Source organism: Nicotiana tabacum, chromosome 18 (genome assembly GCF_000715075.1).
Source record: "Nicotiana tabacum cultivar K326 chromosome 18, ASM71507v2, whole genome shotgun sequence".
Classification (NCBI taxonomy): Eukaryota; Viridiplantae; Streptophyta; class Magnoliopsida; order Solanales; family Solanaceae; genus Nicotiana; species Nicotiana tabacum.
In genome coordinates this window covers 20226263-20233117 of record NC_134097.1, presented here as the reverse complement: position 1 = coordinate 20233117, position 6855 = coordinate 20226263, and the positions used below count along the sequence as shown (strand labels likewise).

Here is a 6855-nt window from a genome sequence, read left to right as displayed (position 1 = left end):
CTCTTAGAAGCTTCAAACCCGGATGAAAATGGTGGAAGAATGACTCAATTTTGCTAAGGCAACTATTTATATTTTCTGCCCAGCGATTACCGCGTTTGCGGCCCTAGGACCGCATCTACGGTCTCGCTTCTGCAGACAAAACATCGCATCTGCGACTCTCACTAAAACTCCAGCTTCTGCATCTGCAGACCTTTAACCGCAGGAGCGGTTCCGCTTCTACGAGCCTCACACCACATCTGCGGTTTCTGAAGATCCGACCCAAAGCCACTTCTGCGGCCCTTTAGCTACTCCTGCGGCACTGCATCTGCGGTCCCCAAGCCGCAGATGTGAAAATACTAGAAGCAGCAATGCTACAACTGGTGCAACACTTCTTCAACCTTCCCGTCAACCATTTGAAATCACCCTGAGGCCCCCGGGACCTCCACCAAAAGCACCAATATCACCTAATACCTTATTCATACTTGTACCAATCCTTAAAACGCCTAAAACAACATCGAAACCTCGGATTAATCAAGGATTTAAGCCTAAGAACTCCAAATTTCCTCAAAATACGCTTTCGATAAAAAACCCAACCAAACCATCTCCGAATAACCTGAAATTTTGCACGCACATCCCAAATGATATGAAGGAACTACTGAAACTCTCGGAATTCCATTCCGACTCTCAGATCAAAAATCTCACTATCGGACCGGAAACTTCAAAAACTCAACTTTCGGCATTTCAAGCCTAAATTAGCTACGTACCTCAAAAACATACTCCGAACACGCTCCCCACCCTGAAATCACCCAACGGAGCTAGCGGAACCATCGAATTTCCATTTCGAGGCCGTTTTCACACTGTTCCAACTACGGTCAATTTTCCAACACTTAAGCTCTCATTTAGGGACTAAGTGTCCCGAAACTCACCGAAATTCAAAACCGAACATCCCGAAAATTCACATTAGCAGAAATAAACTTGGGAAAAGCAGTTAATAGGGGATCGAGGTGTTAATTCTTAAGACAACCGGCAGGGTCGTCACATCCACTTGATTGACTCCTGCTGCTTTTTTAACAATCATTCTGTCAAAGGGCCATTGAATAGCATTTTCTGAAATTTCATTAAGCAATTGCATAGCTTCTGCAATGGTTTTGCTCATTATGGATCCTCCTGATGTTGCATCAATAACATTTCTAGCAGAGGGTTTAAGACCATGATAAAATATATATAAGATGTCAGGATCTTGGATACCATGGTGTGGGCATTATCTTAACATTGCTTTTAATCATTCCCATGCTTGGTATACAGATTCAGAATCTGTCTTCATAAAATTATTGATTTCTTGCTTCATTTTAAATGTTTTTGCCGGTAAAAAATATTTATTAAGAAATTTCTGAGTCATTTGGTCCCATGTAGTGATTGAACCTCTTGCCAGACTTCGCAACCATGTTTTTGCATCACCTTTTAATGAAAAAGGAAAAAGCCATAACCTGATAGCGTCTGTTGTGACTCCATTATACCTACAAGTTTTAACTAATTCAAGAAAATCAATTAGATGGGTATGAGGATCTTCACTCGCATCACCAGTAAACTAACATGACTGTTGAATGGTTTGAATTAAACCTGTGTGGATTTCAAAGTTGTTTGCTGCAATTGTTGGTCTCCTCACACTTGATTCTCCTTCAAAATGATCTGGCCTTGCATAATCTCTAAGTATTCTATCACGTCGTGAAGCCACCTCATCGAACCGTTCTTCCACTTGATGTGGTGGAAGTTGGTTATTATTAAGCTCTTCATTCTCCATTTCTTCACAAGTTATACTTTGAGGAGATGATGTTTGTCCTTTTCTGTGCAATCGAAGAGTTTTTTCAATTTCTGAATCGTAATTCGCCAACTCTTTTGTAGAAGAGCGGGTCATAAACTACCTGAAATTAAAGAAAAGAATCTTTTTTGAAAGAAAATCAAATTTAGTTCCTAAAATAGTAGTGGTGATACAAAAAAGAAAAAAATATATATTAAAATAGTAGTAGTACTTAATATAACTAGTGATACTAATTAAAAATAGAAAATAAAATATGTTGTTTTTATGAAATGAGCTAGCTGATCCTAGAAACAATAAAATAATACCGTAGAATAAAAAAAAAATTATAAAGATGAAGAAAGAAAAATGATACGAAAACCGTAAGTAGTAATATTGTTAATAAGAGATTCTAGAAAGACATTACTAGTAACAATAATTACAGTAGTAACAAAAAAAACAAAACAAAGATAACAATAATACTAATACTACTACTACTACTACTACTAATAATAATAGTAAGTTCTCAAGTTCTCAAATTAATAACAAAACAATTAATCTGAAGTAGATGTTGCCAATCCCCCGCAACGACGCCAAATATTTGACTGTCTGTCGTGTATAAAATTTAAACTAATACTCTGTCAAATTATAGTATAGAAAGATATCAAACCCACAGAGATTGGTTTATCTATTCTACAAATATTTCTTGTTTTAATTACTATTTGAGGAAACCAAGAAGAGTTGAGTTGTGAATTAACTAACTAAAAATGCATGAATATAGCAATAGAAAATATTTTGTTTTTCACAAATATAATAAAAAGGTATTGGGATCATAACTTCACTTAATATATCTATTATATAATAGGTAAAACTATCCTTCAATTTCTATTTCTCGCAAATATATAAATGCCTCTCACGATTACATTTATATATCATTACTTAAGTTGAACAATTAATTGCACTGCTCTCGGTTTATAAATTAATCGTTAGAATAGTAATATTAAAGAGCCAGAAATATATGCTTAAACTAAAACTTGCTCTTTTTAGTAAGTCCCTTTCGGTGACCCTACTTGTTATAACTAATTACTACAATATTCGTTTTTTTCGATTACAAATAAGTGTAGAATCAATTTTAACATATACGAGTTAGATGTCACTAAATAAAAGTTAACATTTATCAATACCAAAATTAACTATTTACTCTTTCTCCTCTTTCGATTACAGAATTAGTAAAAGTTAATGTTTAGTATAAAATAGATAGATGTTAACAAATTAAATAACACCTAACTATAAATCAGATAAAATTTAAATGAAAAACTTCAGGTCAAACATGTGAAATTGAGGAATAATATCTACTATTATATAGAAATATTAAGATCCATCACTCTACCAGCACAAGAAAAGTTACTCCATAATGGAGTTAGTACTGACAACGGAAATATTCTTGCCCATTAAATAAGAAAATAGAAAGAAATATTCAAGAGAATAATTCCCCCTATTTAATTAAAAACAGGTGCTAGAGTAATTTCCAATATTATAATTTATTCGGAACTAGAAATGAAGCCAGTATAGTGGCTAAAAGAAGAAAGAAAATATTCACAAAATAAGAACTTAGAAAAATGAAAGAAATGAGTTGATCAAGAATGAGGCTTCTGCTTTCTGCTCTCTGGTTCAAACAGCTTAAGATGCAGCTATTTATAGCAAGGTCTCCCCAACAATTCCCGTTATTTCTGGACTTCTTTTTCAATTAAATAAAACTTTGTCTACTTTTTCATTTAAGTTGGCCCAAGTTGCCAACTAACAAATGCCAAATTGATTTCACGGCAACTTGGATCTACTTGGCAAATTAAACTTTGTGTCTTGAAATTGATTTTGCTGACAAAATTTTCTTTCAAAAGTAGCACATGTCCACTTGCTACTAATGATTTTACTCCTTTTTGGTTTCCTCTTTCCAGCAATGGTTGTCCCTTTTCTTTCTCCATTTTATTTGTCTTGGGTTTTTTATGTGCACAACTACTTTCATCATTTGTAAAGTTGCATAAACCACTTTACTTTTAACTTTTCAGCATTATAGTTTTTCTTTGCAAACTTGGAAAGTGAACTTTTTCTTCTCATTGTTCCTTTTTCTTATTAGTTTAATTATTTCCTGCAAAGAAAGAGAAAAATATTAGTACTAAAAATTAAATTCTAGCTCAACTTATGCATGATATTTTTCTCTTATCAGTATCTCCTAGTCCAGTGAGACTAGCCAGTTAGGAGTTAGACTAAGAATGTCATTGGTCATCTATTAATGCAGGGCTTTACCTGCTAGTCTTACTATACCAGTCAACTTTTTCGTATGTCGTATTCTGTATTTCATATCTATTGTATTGCTATTATTGTATTGCTGTTATTTTATTATGCATTTTTATGGTACTAATATATCGGGTTCTGTTGCTTTTTGAGTCGAGGGTCTCCTGGAAACAGCCTCTCTACCCTTCGGGGTAGGGGTAAGGTCTGCGTACATGTTACCCTCCCCAGACCCCACGTGTGGGATTATACTAGGTTGTTGTTGTTGTTGTTGCAGTATCTCCTAGTCCGAAACATATTGCTAGTGGGCCATCGAACATTCTTCTGAACAAGGTTCCATCTTCGAACAAACTGAATTGGGATGCCTTTGTGCGCAGGGTACTCAATTCTTTTGGATCTGAGGGCAGTTTCCCGATCTTCAAATATTCTACATATTTGTTTCTCCAATCCCAAGTCAAGCTTTTAGAGTTTATTTTGGTGTGACCTTCTTCCACTACCGGCTTCATGATTTGTACGGCTGCCCCCGAGTTGAGCTCGTCATCTTCGACCGACAACCCTAAGTTCGCAAGGGCACCGACCTTGCTATTTTGATCCCAAGGTACGTTATGCAAAGTCCACTCCTTGAACCGATGTATTGTTACCTGCAACTTATCTAGATGCCTTTGCATTTGTTCTTCTCTGACTTCGAATGTCACATTAACTTGGTTTACCACAAGAAGGGAGTCGTACTTAGCTTTAATTACCTCCACCCCCAAGCTTTTGGCTAATTCGAGACCTGCAATCATGGCGTCATACTCGGCCTCATTGTTAGTCAATTTCATAGTTCTAATAGATTATATAACTACATTGCCTATGGGTGGCTTCAATTTGATCCCAAGCCCAGACCCTTTTTCATTCGAGGCGCCGTCCGTAAAGAGGGTCCAGATTCCCAAAGACATTCCCGAGTTTACCAACAATTCTCTTTCGACCTCGGGTATTAGGGCCGGCATAAAGTCAACCACGAAGTTTACCAAAATTTGAGATTTAATGACTGTCCGGGGTCAATATTCAATATCGTACCCGCTGATTTCTACGGCCCACTTGGCCAACCGTCTCGATAGTTCAGGTTTGTGCATTACATTTTGCAATGGGTAAGTAGTCAAAACACATATAGGATAGCATTAAAAATATGGATTCAGTTTCCTAGAGGCTCTTAGCAAAGTGAGTGCTAATTTTTCTAGGTGAGGGTACCTAGTTTTAGCCTCACCCAGGTCCTACTAACATAGTAAATTGGAAATTGCGTACCTTGCTCTTCCAGAACTAGAACTCCGCTTACCGCTATCTCCGATACTGCCAAGTACATGTATAGTTGTTCATCTACCTTCGGCGTGTGAAGTAGTGGCGGGCTTGATAGATATCGCTTGAGTTCTTCCGAGGCCGATTGGCATTCCGATGTCTATGAGAAGTTGTTTTTCTTTCAGTAACGAGAAAAATCTGTGGCTCTTATCGGAGGACCTCGAGATGAATCGCCCCAGGGTGGCAATGTGCCCGGTTAGCCTTCGCACGACCTTCACATTGTCCACTACCGTGATATCCTCGATAGCTTTGATCTTGTCGGGGTTGATCTCGATTCCTCGGTTGGATACCATGAACCCGAGAAATTTACCTGATCCGACTCTGAATGCACATTTCTCCGGATTCAGCTTCATGTTGTACTTCTTCAATATACTGAATGTTTCTTGCAAATTTTTTAAATGGTCCTCTGCTCACAGGGGCTTAACCAACATATCCTTAATGTAAACTTCCATGGATTCCCTATTTTTTCTTCGAACATCCGGTTTACTAGGGGTTGGTAAGTGGCATTGGCGTTCTTTAACCCAAATGGCATCACATTATAATAGTATGTGCCATATTTAGTGATGAAAGAGGTTTTTTCCTAATCATCCGGGTTCATCCGTATTTGGTTGTACCCGGAGTAGGCATCGAGAAAATTGAGGATCTCGTGGCTGACCGTAGCATTGATCATGTGATCGATATTGGGCAAAGGGAAAGAGTCCTTAGGACATGCTTTATTTAAGTCCTTATAGTCTACACACGTTCTTAATTTGTTCCCCTTTTCAGGGACTACCACTACGTTGTTGACCATTTCGGGTATTTCACCTCCCGAATGGACCCTATTTTAAGGAGTTTAGATACCTCGTTTTTGATGAAAGCATGTTTGTGCTGGGTAGAATTTCGGGTCCAGGCTTAGCTTGTGAGTGGTAATCTCCATCGAGATTCCGGTCATATCAAGATGGGACCAAGCGAAACAATTTATGTTAGCTAAAAGAAATTGAATAGGTTTTTTTCTGAGCTCGGGGGTTAACCCCGTGCCCAGGTATACCTTCCGATCAGGTAGCATTTGATCAATGTGACCGCTTCCAGCTCCTCGACCATTGATTTGGTGGCGTCAGAATCATCGGGGACAATAAAAGATCTGGGAACCCCATAATCATCGTCTTCACCAATCCCTTGTTTATCCGATTGGGTCGTGGCTCGAGTCGATAATTGCTATTTAGCCTCTTGCTTTATATCCGAACTTGGTCCCTTTGATGTTGCCAGTGTTGATACCAGAATCACTTCTTCGACAGTAAGCATTTCCTTTGCGGCTGGTTGCTCCCCGTAGATTTTTTAATCCGTCATGGTGTTGGGAATTTTAACACTTGGTGAAGAGTCGAGGGCATTGCCCTCATGTTGTGGATTCATTGCCTCCGAATAGGGCATTGTACCTCAGTCCCCTTCGATCACATAATACTTGATTTATTAGATGGTCC

At 37.9% G+C, this 6855-nt stretch overlaps 1 non-coding gene across 1 annotated transcript; it reads left to right on the top strand.

Annotated features, from left to right (window-relative positions):
• Positions 1-1223: 1223 nt before the first annotated feature.
• On the top strand, positions 1224-1330 carry LOC142173120 (small nucleolar RNA R71). Its single transcript, XR_012702550.1, has one exon. It is a non-coding gene; the product is annotated as a small nucleolar RNA R71 (small nucleolar RNA).
• Positions 1331-6855: the final 5525 nt, after the last annotated feature.